Consider the following 16,301-nt stretch of genomic DNA (forward strand, 5'->3'; position numbering starts at 1 on the left):
TTGTCTTTGCTTAGTGATGACAGATATATTAAAAGGTGTACAGGTGCCAATTTAACAAGGGGTGGACTCTAATGGTTAAAGTTTTGTGTTAACATTGTTGGGCCATGTTTCTCCAATGGTTTGACAATTAAGAGGTAGTCATCGCCTAATTATGAGACTTCCTCATGGGTGTGATTTGCTCCTAATATAAGTGTATATTGTAAAAAAAAAAAAAAACATTGCTTGCTTTTCACTTGGTTTGGATCCTGCATCTGGCCCTCATCTAGCCTCTGGTTCATTGGACTTGAGCCATAGATCTGCTGCATTGCCTTCTGATCTGGGGAATCATCAGCTACTAGCTGTCTTACCTCCTGACGTTGGATGCTTCATTCACCTTTGCAGTGAAAAACCTTCTGAGTGCTTTGTTCATCTTGGTGTTCTTAGTCCTTGCAGCGACATGAGTCAGGAGAAGCCTCTCGTCAGACTATTGGCATGGGAATTTGTAATTTGCCTACCTCTACAACTTCATGAGCTATTTCCTACTATAACCCACTTTGTGTGTGTGTGTGTGTGTGTGTGTGTATAAACATAGATACATACACATAAGTGTCATTGGTTTTTCTTCTCTAGAAAATACAGGTTAAGACACCTATTCATTCCAGTAATTTTCTTGACGGGTCTTTTGGATTTCTTACATCTAGATTCATAGCTTATTCAAGTAGAAATAATTTTCATCCATTTTTGCTTATTTGAATGCCTCTTCTTTCCCTTTCTTGCCTGATTGTTCTGGTTAAGATTTCCAAGATCGTTAATAGAGGTGGTGTTGAAGAGCAACTTTGCGTAGCTGCAATTTTCAAGGGAATGATTTCAGTCGCTCTCTTCCATGAATTGACCATTCTAGTGTTGACCATTGGTTTTGTGTCTATAGTCTTAATTATGCTGAGCAATCATCCTCCGTTTCCATTTTCCTGAGCATTGTTATATGCATTGAGTGTTTTATTTTTGCTAAATGTCTTTTCTCAATCAATTTATATGATCATTGGATTCTCTTCCTTTTATTTATGTGATGCATTACATTTACTGCTTTTCCAATAGTGAACCATCCTTGCAATTCATCATTATTCTCCTCCTAATATGTTGCTGGTTTCTATTGTCTAAGTCTTTGCTAAACATTTTGAATTGGTATTCATAAAATATATTGATGTATCATTTTCTTCCTACTGATATCTATGCCTGATTTTAGTGCCAGAGCTATGCTTGTTTCATAGTATGAGTTCTGGAGTAACCCCCCATTCTTTTTCATATTCTGGAATATTTTGAATAAAATTGATATTGAACATTCTCTGTTTGGTAGAAATTGCCAATGAAGCCATGTGGACCACATTTTCTTACTGTTGTTGGGAGATGATTTATTATTATTATTATCTGTTTAGTTTCTTCTTTTGTATAAACCAACTCAACCATCACATCACTGCTGACTCATAGTAATCTTACAGGATAGGATGGAACTGCTCTTGTAGGTTTATGAGACTGTAAGTCTTTACAGAAGTATAAAGTCTCATCTTATATATTATGCTAACCACAAGGTGATCAGTTCAAAACCACCAGCCACTCTAAGAAAGAAAGATGTGGTAAAAGTTCTCCCTGAAAGTTTCAGGGAAAAAGATCTATCCTGTTCTGTAGGGTCACCACCAGGAGTCGGCATGGACTCTATGGCACTGAATTGTGTATTTTTTGGAAAGACCTTTTCAAATGTTCTCTCACAGATAGTGTTAGTCTTATTAGATAAAGTGTTTCTAAAATTTCATTCATTTCTTATAGGTTTTTAAATATGTTAATGGATAGCTATTCATATTCTGTTATTCTTTTTTCATTTCAGTTGCTTCTTTTGTGACAATAACAATCATAACACAAATTCCTAGAATAATTCACACACAAATACATTCACTAAAAAGGGGAGGGGGCTGACTAGAAACTGTACGAAAATAGCCAATAGAAATTTAGAAAATTTCAGAAACATAAACACTGGAAGAAGAATTAAATTAATGGAGGACAGAATTAGCAAATTTGAAAGCAAATCTCTTAATACTAATCTGTTGTTATAAGAATCAGAGGGAAAAAGAAAAGGAAAGCCTTGCATAAGAAAATTCATAATTAACATAACACAGAAAATAGTGAACAAAGAAACCACTGACAAACATAATATGCATACAACACAATAAAAGCAATGAACTCATATGTATTAATAATAACACCAAGTGTAAATGTACCTGTAAAATATAGAGAGAAAGTAGTTGAATGGGAAAGAAAACATGATCCACCACTATGCTGCCTAAAAAAGACACACCTTAGACACAAAATAAAAACAAGCTACATATTAAAGAAAGGAAAAACATATTTCAAACAAATGACAACAAAAACATATACAGGAGCAGCATTATAATTTACAAAATCATCTATTTTTGAAAGTTTTTCCTGATAATATTGCTCCTGCTTGTTCTTCTGTTTATGGTTTTAGTTTGCATATTAAGTTCTTAATCTACTTTGCATTTGGTTTTGTATATAATATGAAGAAACAATCCTGTTCATTTTTCTACATTTGGAAATTCAATTTTCCCAGCATCATTTATTAAAGACACTTTTATTTCATGATTGAATGAACTTAATATCTTTGTAAAAAAAATAATTGACCATGGATATGTGAGTTTATCCCTAGAACATCAATTATATTCCACTGTAATATGAGTCACTAATCTATTAGACCTGGTTGTTTTGCTTCTATGGCTATATACAAGCATCTCTGGGGTACAATGAGATCTCTTCATAAGGGGTCTCTCTTTAAGACTTAGCGTCTTAAGGAATTTTCTATGGAACTTGGAACCAGTACATATGATTCTTAGTTTGTCTTAATTTTTGGGGGGGTGGGGGAGGCGCAAAGTCCTTTCAGTGATTAAAAGCTCCACATGCAGCAAATAAAGGTAATTGTGGTAAAGAATTGGGGTGAATAGGGGACGGCTCAATAATTTCAAAGTGAGGGCACATTTATATAACATTAAAGGGAAAATACAAGTTGCTCATATGTTGGATTATAGTAAACCAGCTGTAGTATGTATAAAAATAAGGAAGTGTGACCAATGTTCCTTTAAAGGTATTTTATTAAATATACCATTTCCAGAGTGGTTTGACTTGAACAGAATAAATAGACTTACTACATATTTAGACTACAATTTAAAGAAGAAAGAAACCCGCTGCCATTGAGAACAATCTGACTCATAGCAATCCTGTAGGACAAAGGGAAACTGTGCTGTGGGTTTCCAGGTGTGCAAACATTCATGGGAATAGAAGCCTCATCCTTCTAGCACAGTTTGTTCTGTGAGTGGCTAAGGTGTGCCATGGAGTGAATTGAAGCTCACAAGTACACCTGATTCATCTGGATTCTCAGGCCATAATCTTATGGAAGCAGCTTGCCGTGTCTTTCCTCTTGAGGAGCGGGAGGTGGGCTAGAACCACCACTCTTTTGGTTAACAGTTGGACATGTAATAACTGCAGCACCAGGGTCTCTCCTTGCTGGACCGTGAGACTACTGAAACACTTGTCTCACCGTATTTGGTTATGTTGACTGTAATAAATCAAGAAGACCCTGGGTTTGGTTGTGTACAACAGCCACAGAAATTAATAAAACTCAGAGCACACATTTTCATCTTTACTTCAATACTAATAAAAACGTGTACAAGGATAAAAAGGTAAGACTAAAAGAGCACTAAAGATGCACAGTGTAACTAATTCTTGTATATTTTATGTTAGTAATTCGTTTTTTTCTTATCATGTCATTAACTTAGTGTCCTCTCTAGTTTTTTCTCTAATCATCATTCTATCAGAATCGTTTTCTTTGATGTTATAAAACATATGCCCCCCAAATCCATTAGTTTTAAAAAGGGGCTAAATTTCAGAAATTAAAGTGTACTTTACAAGCCTCATCTACAGAAAAGTTGTTCTTTGGAAATGGCTTATTATTGCTATTACCAAATAAATAACTACCAGTACCAAATCAAATCAAGTGTCTAGTCACATGTTTTAATCATAAAAAATAGTGATCAATAACTATATATATGCTAATAGAAAATCTCACTTACCTCTCTGATTTAGAAACTGAGTTGTTTTGGCGTCTTTGTTGTTGTCACTGTTTTTTTATGTTTTTCAAGCTGTTAGTTCATTTCTTCTCTATCTAGTCCTAAAGAATATATTTTGAGTAATGAATGAAAATGATGTTTTCTTTACACATACCCAGATACTACTCAAAATTGTATTGAGTCTAATATACAGACTCATTAAACCAGTAAAGTAAACCATTTAATATGGAATAAGGTTTTCTTATAAGAAAGTTTCATTTTGATATTCAAAGAACTACACAATTTAAGAGTTAACATATAGGGCCATTAAAAATTCTAATTTAGTATTTATTGAAACCAGTCTTAGAAAATAAAAATGTCCTTAAGTACTTCATTTCTCTTAATCCAAGTATGTTTGATCTCCTCAGTTCCTGGATCAATCCTCCCACTCTACTTTCCCTCCCCAAACTCCGAGCTACCTGCCATCAAGGGATTCCACCACCTAGGAAGATTATAAGGCAGGGTGGGACTACTCCTGAGTTTGCAAGACTGAAACTCTTCAGGGAACTTCAGCCTTCCTCCTGCCAAGCAGCTGGTAGTTTCTAATTGCAAACCTTGTCAATTGCTTCATATAAAGAATGTGTGATTTTGCAAAACTATAGTAGAAAATGTCATCTACTATATATTTATAATACATATATTTACAATGAGGTCCAGAAAAAACTTTTTTTTTCTTGATGTGAGCCTGTATTTATTGATCAATGATATTATCCAACATATTTCCCATTTCTTTTACCTCTCCTAAAGTGAAAATTTTAAATTCAATGTTGTAATATAGTCTTATTTATCTAGAAAAAATACCTACTATGGACCTCCTTGTTTTTCAATAAATATCTTGTAGTTGAATTGCCTTGTTCTTTGGTAATTATAAAGTTACCCTTTGAAGGTATATAGTTTAAAAGCATTTGTATGTTTGTTTGTGCATAGAAAGTTATCAACAAACTCATTGCCATCAAGTTGATTCCAGCTCAGAATGACTGTAATACTGAACAGAACTGCACCATAGAGTGTCTGAGACTGTAAATCTTTACAGATGTAGACTACTTCATCTTTCTCCTTGGTGCACTTGTTAGATTAAAATCCCCTGCCTTTTGGAAAGCAACCCAACACTTAATCCACAGAGTCCGCAGAGCTCCTTGTTAGAACGTTACATTATATACTATGTACTAAGACAAGCATTGGCTGACTGGCATTAGATACAAACATACCTCACTTCTCCAATTTATGTACAATTCAACTTAAATATTTAGAAATGCAATATACTTTAATCTGTGGACTGCCTGCATTTCACTCTTAATGACTTGAGCTGTATTAACATAATGATTCTAATTTACCCCAACTTCTTACTAACACTCTTACCCCACAGCAGTTAATCAACTTCAAGAGCTAACAACATTGAGATTCAGCAAATGTTTCACACTTAACAAATCAAGAGAACTCAAAATTGTCTCTTAACTAGCTCATCCATGCCTCAATAGCACCACATTCAACAAGTTACACTCAGCACCAAATCTCAAAATTATTTTAAGTATATTGTATAGATATGTATTATACACAGTGTATATAATAGAGAGAATATACCTGCGCATGAATCAAAGAACACTGGTGCACAGTAGTTACATGTTGGGCTGCTAAATTCAAGGCCAGCAGCTTGAAACCACCAGCTGCTCCTTGGGAGAAAGATGAGACTTTCTACTCCTGAGAAGAGTTACAGTCTCAGAAATCCACAGGAGCAGTTCCATTCTGTCCTACAAGGGATTGACTTGACAGCAGTGAGTTTGATTTTTAGTCTGGTATCTACAAATTTACATATATATTAACATATGTAAGGTCTTAAAGATTTGAAATATAAAGGATTTTTAAATTATGTTGTGACATATTTATATATGTGTATTTACATATATGGCACGTATATATAATACATACATGTATCTTTATATGTGATTTTCAACATCTAGATATTTAAACTTTAGGACCTTCTTGAGAAATGCCACATACCCAGTACCATGTGAAAGAAGTCGTGTGATCTAAGCAGTTTGGCCATGTGCACTGATAAGGTTTCATTTATTCTCCCGGTGCAGGGCGATGGTCTGTAACACTTTCAGATACGGGTGTAACTATTTCCAAGATGGCTACTGGGCAGTTGCACCCAATCGGCTCTGTGGAGCCTGTGTGAGCGCACCAGGAGACGCAGAGCGAGTTTACATGGACAGAGGAGCCCGGTGGCTAGTGTTTACACGCTGGGCTGCTAACCACAGGTCAGCTTTCTACTTCCATCGAGTTACCCTCTCTGCAATCCATGGGGGAAGTGCAGTAAGTTTTGATTTTATAATGTGATAGTTATTTTTTATTTCTTTTTGTTTCATTGACATACAATTCACACATCATACATTCCAGGACTTCAATCATATTCACGAGTTATGCATTCATCAACACCCAATTCCAGGACGTATCTTTTGCTATGTACTCCTTTGTGTTATGTCCCTATTTCCTGCCAGGTTCCCCACCCCCACCACCCCTCATGTCTCTTTGAGTCTATTAATCCAGTTTTTGTGTATATGTGCTTGTTACTGTTGTTAGGTGCCGAGCCACATCCAACCCAGAGCGACCTGTACACAAAAGAATGGAACACTGCCCAGCTGTTCCTTTAATCTACTAGTGTATTTAAGTCAAAGTCCACTTCACTAAGTTGGAGTTCCAAATTGGATCCTTCTTTTGTGATCTGTAAAGGATGTTGTGTGCTTCAAAAGACAGACTCTAAAGTCCTGTTGTTTATAGTACATGGCCTGAGTCACCAAGGGCGGTATACAAATGAAGTCAAAAGTGCTTAATTAAGGGCATGATACTGAGCTTACGGAACTTATTTTCCCATTGGTGATTAGTACACTTAATGCAGAGTGACTGAAATATAGTCGCCTTCTTCGGGACTGACATGTCCTCCACTCCCTAGCCTCTGGGCTTGGGCTTTGAGTAAGGCCCACTAATCACAGTTAGAGGAGCGCCTGCTAAATTGCGGTAAGCGGAGAATAATGTGATATGGCAGGCTCTGATTGGTCGTTTCCCTCTCTTCTCATCATGGGAAATTGACCTGGTTAAGGTGAGGCCTCCCCTGTCAAAGGAATTTTGAAGATGTATGCAAGTGAGGGGTGCTTTATGGCAGGCACTCATCACCTGAGAAACTGGAATTGAAGATTAAATGACTTATTAGCATAGGTCTCCTTGGTCTTTATTTTATCGTAGTGGTCTCACAATACTTATCCTTTCACGATTGGCTAACTTCAGGTGGCATAATGCATTCTAGGTCCATGCACACTGCGAGGTGTGTCATGGTTTCGTCACTGTATTGTTTTCCATTGTGTGTACATACCACGTGTTTCTTTATCCATTCTTTTACTGATAAGTCTGGGTTGTTCCAAGTTTCTGGCTCTGTTAATCGTACTGTAATGAACTTGGACGAGTATGCATTTGCTCAGGTTCTGTCACTTACATCTTTGGGGTAGTTGTATTACTGGATCATATGGGATTTTCTATTCCCAGTTGTTTATGTTGCACCATATTGCTTTCTACAGTAGGCGTCCATACTTACAACCCCACCAGCCATGTATACGAGTTCCAATCTGTCCACATACTATCCAGTATGTTATTTGGGGTTGTTTTGGGGGGGCTGGGGGTATTTGAACTGGGTTGTCATTGTGGATTTGAGGAGCTATCTAATAGTACTTTTGATTTGCATCTCCTAGATCATGAGCATGTTTTCATGTTCGTTGGCCATTTTAGTGTGTGACAGTAAATTATATGTGACACCTTGACTCAGGTACCAAAGCCAGTTGTTTGGCACAACAAGAATCTAGATATTCCTGTGAATGTATTTTGTACATATGACTAACATTTATAATCAATTGCCTTCATGAAAAGCATAGTCTCCTCCATAATATAAGGCGACTTCAAAATGTGTGTGGAAAAATCCCATAATCTTTTAATGCCAATATTTCCATGAACTTACTACCTGAAGTTCTTTTCTATGAGGGGAGCCTTATTTAATCAGTTGAAGGTCTTTATTGAGAAACTGAGGTTTCCCACAAGAGGAGGATTCTTTAAAAATAGGTAAAATACATCCTGCTAGGATTTCTAGTCTGTTACTTAGTTTAACAATTTCAGACAGAAGATGGTGGAGTTTCCAGTCTGTCAAGTGATCTATTCAGACATAAAACTCACAAATTTTCCAGATCACTGCATAATCAACAGATTTGAATTTGCCAGCTCCCACAATCTCATGAGCTGGTTCCTTAAATTTAATCTCATGAACCAATTCCTTAAATTTGATCTCCCTCTCTCTGTGTGTGACTACGTATACATTATACAGGCATGTTTCATTTTATTCTGTTTTTCTTTATTGAACTTCAAACATATTGCATTTTTTAAAATTGAAGGTTTGTGACAATGCTGCATAGAGCAAGCCTATCAGCACCAATGTCTAACATGTACTCAGTTCATATCTCAATGAAATTTTCATTTTGGTAATTATCACATTATTTTGAATTTTTATAATGCTATCGCACACCTAATAGGCCACAATGTTGTGTAAACATAACTTAACTTTTATATGCCCTTATAAACTCACAAATTTACATGACTAACTGTGCTGTGAGAATCATTTTATTGCAATGGTGTTAAATTGAACTCAGTATTGCTGTGGTATGCTTGTATATAGTTATGTATTACATAGAGAGAGAGAGAGACAAATTTACCAAAAATAGAGACCTCTGTGTAGATCTGAGGTTAAGTCAAAAAACATTGCTACTAGGGTTCCAATTCATACACACACAGATTTATGCCAAACATGCTTACACATATATCTACATTAGCAGATGGCTTCAAACAAATTCACTCTCTCTAATACATTTGTCTGAGTCCCATTCAGGTGCCCTCAGAAAGACTCTATTACAAAAACTTTTTTGATTTCAGAGGATATCTGTTTGGCAGTTAAATTTCAGGCAGCGAGTTCTACTCAGAAGGTTATAGTGACTTTTAGTTTTAATTCCAAAGGACTTATTTCTCTAAAGACCCAGAAAAATAACCAGGATTGATTCTGAAGAAGTTTTAAGAAAACTGCATCGGATTGAATAGTTTCACCAAGGAACTTTTTTCCATCAAGGCATGCTCATTCTTGGAGGGCAGCAGGGCTGCCCTTGCGAATTTCCCTGGGAAACCTTACCCATCCGCCCCACAGCCCTAATGTATCCCCGAGACATTTGATTATGGTTGTCTCCCAAACTCAGAGCATTTAGGCACATGAACTGAGTCCCTTGAGGAAGCCCAAATTACCACTTCGACGTGCTGCCAATTGAGGAGCACAGAATTCCTTACAGAAGGATGCTAGTGATGAAACAGCCCCTTCTGAGGGGTACAGACCGAGAAGGAAACCACCCAAACCAAAGGCACCGCCTTTAGTCCATGCTGACTCATAGGGACCGGACATGACAGGCCAGAGCTGCCTCTGTGAGACTCTGAGGCTCCACCAGAGTAGAAACCCCATCGATCTCCCGTGGAGCAGCTGGCAACCCATCTAACCATGACATCACTAAGCCTGAACATGAGAAACTGTAACCTCACATTTTCAAATTTGTGTTCAGTAAAGGTTTCTGTAATTTTGTACCAATACTTTAAAATTTACGCTGTATCTATCTAAATAAGGAAAAATAATATAGAGAAAAATTTTTAAGTAATTCTACTTCTTTCTCTGGAGAATCATAAAATGTATTTGTAAAACTCAGTATTTTAATGTAATATGAATTGACTAACTAAGGCACACGACAAAGGAAAAATATTACAAAGTCTTGGACATGAGTGTATAATGTGGGTGTGTAGATCGATATAAAAGGGAGAACGTGCACGCCTATTGTTTTCAGAGCTGGGCGAGATCACATACAGGGAACAATAAGTTCTGATGTTATATGAGACCATAAACATGAAACACTTAAGGCAGAGAGCTCCACTCAGAAGGTATGGTGGATAGAAGGACATTTGTGGGTAGAAGAAAATTCATTATGTCCATATAATGTGAGAAAAATAAGAATATTTACAGGTTATTAATGATAAGATTTCTGGATTGGCCAGAAACAATTTTATTTTATTATCTGTCCAATATTCTCTTAATTTTCTATTTAAATTTCTATGAAGACTCATGAAACAAAACAGCATGTAAATTTTAATCTACAGAGAAAACAGTTCTCTATAAGAATAGAATAAAGCATATTCCTATTGACCAAATATTAGTTTCTTTACATATATATAAATTTAGAGGCAGATAAACAAACTAATGAAAATGTGTACTAGAACATAACTACAATAGCATTATGTTTTCATATTAAATGTTTTAATATAAGTGTTTATTATTTAAATAGATGGACTTATGTTCGACTTCACATAAAATAAAGAGAAAAGCATGCAATGTAATGATTTTTTGTTCTTTGGTGCCTGATAATTGATCCCTTCAGCACCTCGTGGTCACACAGGCTGGTGTGCTTCTTCCATGTGGGCTTTGTTGCTTCTGAGCCAGATGGCCGCTTGTTTACCTTCAAGCCTTGAAGACCCCAGATGCTATCTCTTTTGATAGCCGCGCACCATCAGCTTTCTTCACCATATTTAGTTGTTCACCCACTTTGTCTTCAGCAGTTGTGTTGGGAAGGTGAGCATCATAGAATACCAATGTAAGAGAAAAAAGTGCTCTTGCATTGAGGGAGTACTTGAATGGAGGTCCAATGTCCCTCTGCTACCTTAATTCTAACCTTTTAAATATATGTACATAGATCCATTTCCCCATCCTCATGTATAAATATATTTGCATATATACGTCTTTAGCTAGACCTCTATAAAAGCCCTCTGCCTCCCATCTATTTCCTCTATTTCCTTTGACTTCCCTCCTGTCCCACTATCATGCTCAATCCCCACCAGGGTTTCAGCAATTCCTCTTAGATACATTACCCTTGATCATGCCCAGCCAGGCTTCCCACACCCTCCTCACCACCCATTTGGATCGCTTGTTGTTCCCTACCTTTCCCCCCACCTCCCTGTCTCCCATGGTCCCACGGAACTATCCATCCCATTGTTTTCTACTCCAATTGTTCATCCAGCCTATCTTATTTAGACAGACCTGTGGAGATAATAACATGAACAAAAACAAGACAGCACAACCAAGCAACAACAGATAACAAAACAACAACAAACCAATGACAAAAACAAAACACAACAAGAAAGAAAAGCTTCTAGTTTGTTCAAGGGTTGCTTGTTGGCCTTTAGGAGTGTTTTCCAGTTCAGTCTGTTGGGGCACCATGCCCTGGCCCCAAAGTACACCTTCAGCATTCCCTGAGGGCCTCGTCGCTCCATTCCCTTGCTGTTCTGTTGCACCCCATAATGTTTTGCCTCATCTCCATGATATGACCGCTGAAGACAAATTGGCACATAAGCAAATATGGTGAAGAAAGCTGATGGTGCCTGGCTATCAAAAGAGATAGCGCCTGGGGTCTTAAAGGTATGAAGGTAAACAAGCGGCCATCTAGCTCAGAAGCAACAAAGCCCGCATGGAAGAAGCACACCAGCCTGTGTGATCACAAGGTGTCAAGGGATCAGGTATCAGACATCATCAGAACCAAAAATCTTACCATAGTGAATGAGCAGGGGAGTGCGGAGTGGAGACCTAAAGCCCATTTTCAGGCCACTGGACATCCCCTTACAGAAGGGTCTTAGGGAGGAGAAGAGCCAGCCAGGGTGCGATGTAGCAATGATGAAAAATACAACTTCCCTCTAATTCCTGGATGCTTCCTCACCCCTCTCCCACTGTCATGGTCTGAATCCTGCCTTGCAGGTCTGACTAGACCAGAGGATGTACACTGGTGCAGATGGGAACTGGAAATGAAGGGAAGCCAGGGCGGATGATCCCCTCAGGACCAGTGGTTTGAGTGGCGATACTGGGAGGGCATAGTGAGGGAGGGTTGGAAAGGGGGAACCTATTTCAAGGATCTACATGTGATCTCCTCCTTGGGGGACAGACAACAGAAAAGTGAGGGAAGGAAAACGTGGGACAGAGCAAGATATAACAAAATAATAATTTTTAATTTATCAAGGGTTCATGAGGGAGTGGGGAGTGGGGAAGGAGGGAAAAAAATGAGGACCTGATGCCAGGTGCTTGGGTGAAAAGCAAATGTTTTGAGAATGATGAGGTCAATGAATGTGCAAATGTGCTTTACACAATCAATGTATGTATGGATTTTAATAGGAGTTGTATGAGTCCCTAATAAAATAATTTTTAAAAATAAAATAAAGAGAAAAGCAAATTAAAGGTATTTTACCCATAATGATAGAAATGATTAAATAGGCTGGAAATAGTCTATATTATCAAGAGTGTGTAAAAACTCACATTATTGTGGGTAGAAATATAAATTGGTTCTAGCCCTTTGAATTTTAAGTGCAAGGAATATTTGATCAACTAATTCCACTTTCAAAAATAAGCCTAAACAAAATCTCTCCTGTGTACAGAACATAGCATGTATGTGCTGCGAAGTACAGCACAGTTTTAACAGCAAATGATTCAAAACAACATGAATATCCACCTATATGAAGGTGATTAAATATTATATAATTTTAATATAAAACAAAAAAATTTTCAAATGAGATCTCAGTGAGATTTAAAAAGCTAATTTTAAATATCAAACACTTAGCAATAGCAAAGATAATGTTAAATAATCAGGACAGAAGACTAAAACTACCATATTTAATATTTATAAAATTATAGTTAAAATATTTTATATGATTATAGAAATAAAAGCATGCATCAATAGAATGAATAGAAAGTAAAAAAAGTAAACCCATAAACTCATTGGCATAGGTATAGAAGGCATTAAAAAACTGATGGGGGGAAGGATGTATTATCTTAAGATAAATTAGATAATTTTATCAAGATGAAAATAAAGTCCATTTCCAACATAAAAAGTTAACAAATGTAGGGTTAGGGCTAGGTTAGGTTTTAGGGTTTAGGGTTTAGGGTGAGGGTTAAGTTAAGAAAACGTTAACAAAAGCTACCTTAATTAAACAATATATTTAAAGTGAAAATTTTATAAGAAAACATAAAAGCACATATGTATTACCTCCAATTAAAAGGAATTTCTTAGACCAAGACAAAAAGGTATTAATAATAAAAAATGAAATAAAAATTTAGTATACAGGTGATCTCTAACTCATCATATATGTAAGTTAAAATTAACTATACTTAGGACTATCTGTTTTGGGGTGTTTCATTGTTTGTTTGTTTACCTTTATGTTTTCCCACCTTATCATTAGTAATATGTGTATATTAAATAGTACGGAGCATAATTTGCTAATGCTATCATTCTCATATTTTCATTTATCTCCAAATACTCAACATTATGATTTGCTGTTCAAAGCATCACCATATAGCTGATTATTGCAGTTATAATAAACATTTTAAATAAAATTTAAAAGGCATTCTATTTATGTCAGAATTAACTTATGCAATTGTCAGAACAGTAGCCACTTCTCAGTCAGTGGCTGCATCTATATATTTTAAAATCTGCCCAATAGAACGTGCCAGATATTATGAGAAAACAAAAGCCATACCAGATGAGGAAATGTTTATAATGCACATAACCAGCAAAACAACAATATACAAAAATACAGGAAGAATCCACAAAATAAGAAACCACCTAAGAACAATTTGTACTCGCATATAATAAGGAAAATGTGAATTTAATCAATATTTCAGATATCTTATTTGCAAAAATATTAAATTACTAATACACAGCATTGGCAAAAGAGTGATGAGCTCACTCAAATTGCTGATTGAGAATATAAATTGGAATAATCCTTAAAAGCTAATGTGTCAGTACCTATCAAAGTTAAAAATATTGCATCCTTCAAAATGGATTACTGCAGTTTAACATAAGAAAAATAAAAATTGTCATAACTGGACCACTAGACAGCATCATACTAAATTGAGAAAAAGACTAACGCTTTCACGAATTTTATTTTACTTGGATCCACAGGTAATGCCCAGAGAAACAGTCCTTGAAAAATCAATGGGTGGGTTGCATTGGGAAAGCTGCTTTAAAATATCCCTTTAAAATGTGGCAAAGGTGCCTGTCACCTTGAGGCCTACAGTAGCCTGACTGACACCATGGTATTTCTAACTGTGCTGGACAATTATAAAGGAAGGCCAAAGAGGAAACGCTACCTTTGAATGTGTTTTTGGTAAAGAATATCAAGTATGCCAGAGACCACCAGAAGAATGAGCACATTTTTGGTGGACCAACCACAGCCAGAAGGCTCCTTTGAAGAGGAAGATCCTTAAGGAGATGCACTGACAGTCAATACAACTGTAGGGATGGTATAGGACCTAGTTCATACATAAGTAGCTATGAGTCAGAACAGTACTTAACAACAGGCACACATTAAAATTAAAATTAGGCTTGGGTTTCAGCCACCAATTATATTTATTGATGTATACAGGGGCTTAAGAAAGTGCATGGAAAACATCCATTAATTTTAATTCTACTTTTCCACGAACTGTTTGAAGCTCCCCCATATATTCACATGTGCTCAAAGACATTCTCTACAGCATTGTGAAAAGTCTTAGAACACTAAAAATTATAAAGCTTCGTATACCTGGCAGTACAAATGGCCTTGGTACAAAGATTTATCAAAAGAAATGATGACATTGTACATATAGTAAAATAAAGTGCTCTTTAAGTTATATATTAATAAAGTTTTAAATATATGATAAACATATTATTGAGTCATAAAAATATAAACATCAATACATACAAAAGTCTTCTTCATCCCAATACAACAGTTGGAAATACATGATTTCTGCCTGGAAAAAAGTAGATTTAGGCGTGTTAGAAAAGGGTAGACAGATATGGTTATAATTTCATCTAGAAACATCCACATTGCTTTCTTTTACCACCCAAAGTCTATTAAATATAGCATATACAATTCCATATATGGTTGTCCTTTTATATCAACAGGGTACTGGTTCCATGACATTTCACAGATATCAAAAGCTACAGATGTTTGAGTTCTTCATATAATAAATTGCAATATTTTGCATAAACTCATACACAGCTTCACATATATAATGATTTAAAATATTAAACACAATGAAAATGCTACCTGACTAGTACATTACACTCCCTTTGAGCCTTTGAGTAAGGCATTTTGCTCCTGTAAAGAATCACAGCTTCAGAAACGCGAAGGGCCAATTGTACGCTATCCGATGAGTTGGAATCAACTACATGGTGCTGGGTCTGTGTTTTTTCCCCTAGCTTGGAGATGGACTGCTTTGGTCACCAAATTGGTTTTTAGGATTCTCTCTTTCTCCAACAGAAACCAAGCGTGCACACAATCCAGGTGGAGAATGAACTATGCCATGGGAACAGTACTCACCTAGACTGCGAGAGAGATTGAAGATCTATAACATGGCGGAGGCTACTGCCGCCGCGTCACTACAAAGCATGGACTCAGCACAGTGCGCAGAGCCCATCAGAATAAATTTGGCTTTATAAAATTTACAATATATTCTTACTCCTTTTTTCAAATTATTTTCAACATGTTTAGTTGACTCCAAGGATTCAGAAACCTTAGAATGGCTATACAATTATAGTATAAAATAACACTATCATCAACAAGAGAAATAATAACATGAAGAGAGGATGTCTGTTGCTGTGGTCATCATTAGATGCTGTCAATCTATTTCCAATTCATAGCAACCCCATGCACAACAGAATGAAGTACTGCTCAGTCCTGCACCGTACTGAAACTTGTTCTGTTTGAGTATTTTGTTGCAGCCACTATGTCAATCCATGTCACAGAAGATCTCCCACTTCTTCACTGACTTGGTAAAGTACATAGGAGAATAATCCTCAAAAGAAGAATCCCAAGTGGGTGAAAAGCAGTAACATATATATGTATATATATGTGTGTATATATCTGTATATGTGTGTATATATAATACATATATATGTTATACATCATCCAACAACGGTTGTATTACTACCTTGACAGGATGACAAGGAACTGTCAGAGTTCAGGACTAATTAAAAAGAAGACATAGGATAAGGGATATCATTTCTGATGTCAGAT

The 16,301-nt window shown here is 36.3% G+C and overlaps 1 protein-coding gene across 1 annotated transcript in view; it reads right to left on the minus strand.

Moving 5' to 3' along the window:
* Positions 1 to 16,301, minus strand: part of LRRIQ3 (leucine rich repeats and IQ motif containing 3) — a 210,910-nt gene that overhangs the window by 181,091 nt on the left and 13,518 nt on the right. Inside the window, exons 2-3 of the mRNA XM_075540081.1 lie at positions 14,985 to 15,033; positions 4,113 to 4,210 (exon numbers count right to left, since the gene is read on the minus strand). The gene's annotated coding sequence lies outside the window, so the exon portion shown is untranslated. The remainder of the gene's footprint in view (positions 1 to 4,112; positions 4,211 to 14,984; positions 15,034 to 16,301) is intronic.

The sequence above is a fragment of the Tenrec ecaudatus genome, chromosome 1 (genome assembly GCF_050624435.1).
Source record: "Tenrec ecaudatus isolate mTenEca1 chromosome 1, mTenEca1.hap1, whole genome shotgun sequence".
Classification (NCBI taxonomy): Eukaryota; Metazoa; Chordata; class Mammalia; order Afrosoricida; family Tenrecidae; genus Tenrec; species Tenrec ecaudatus.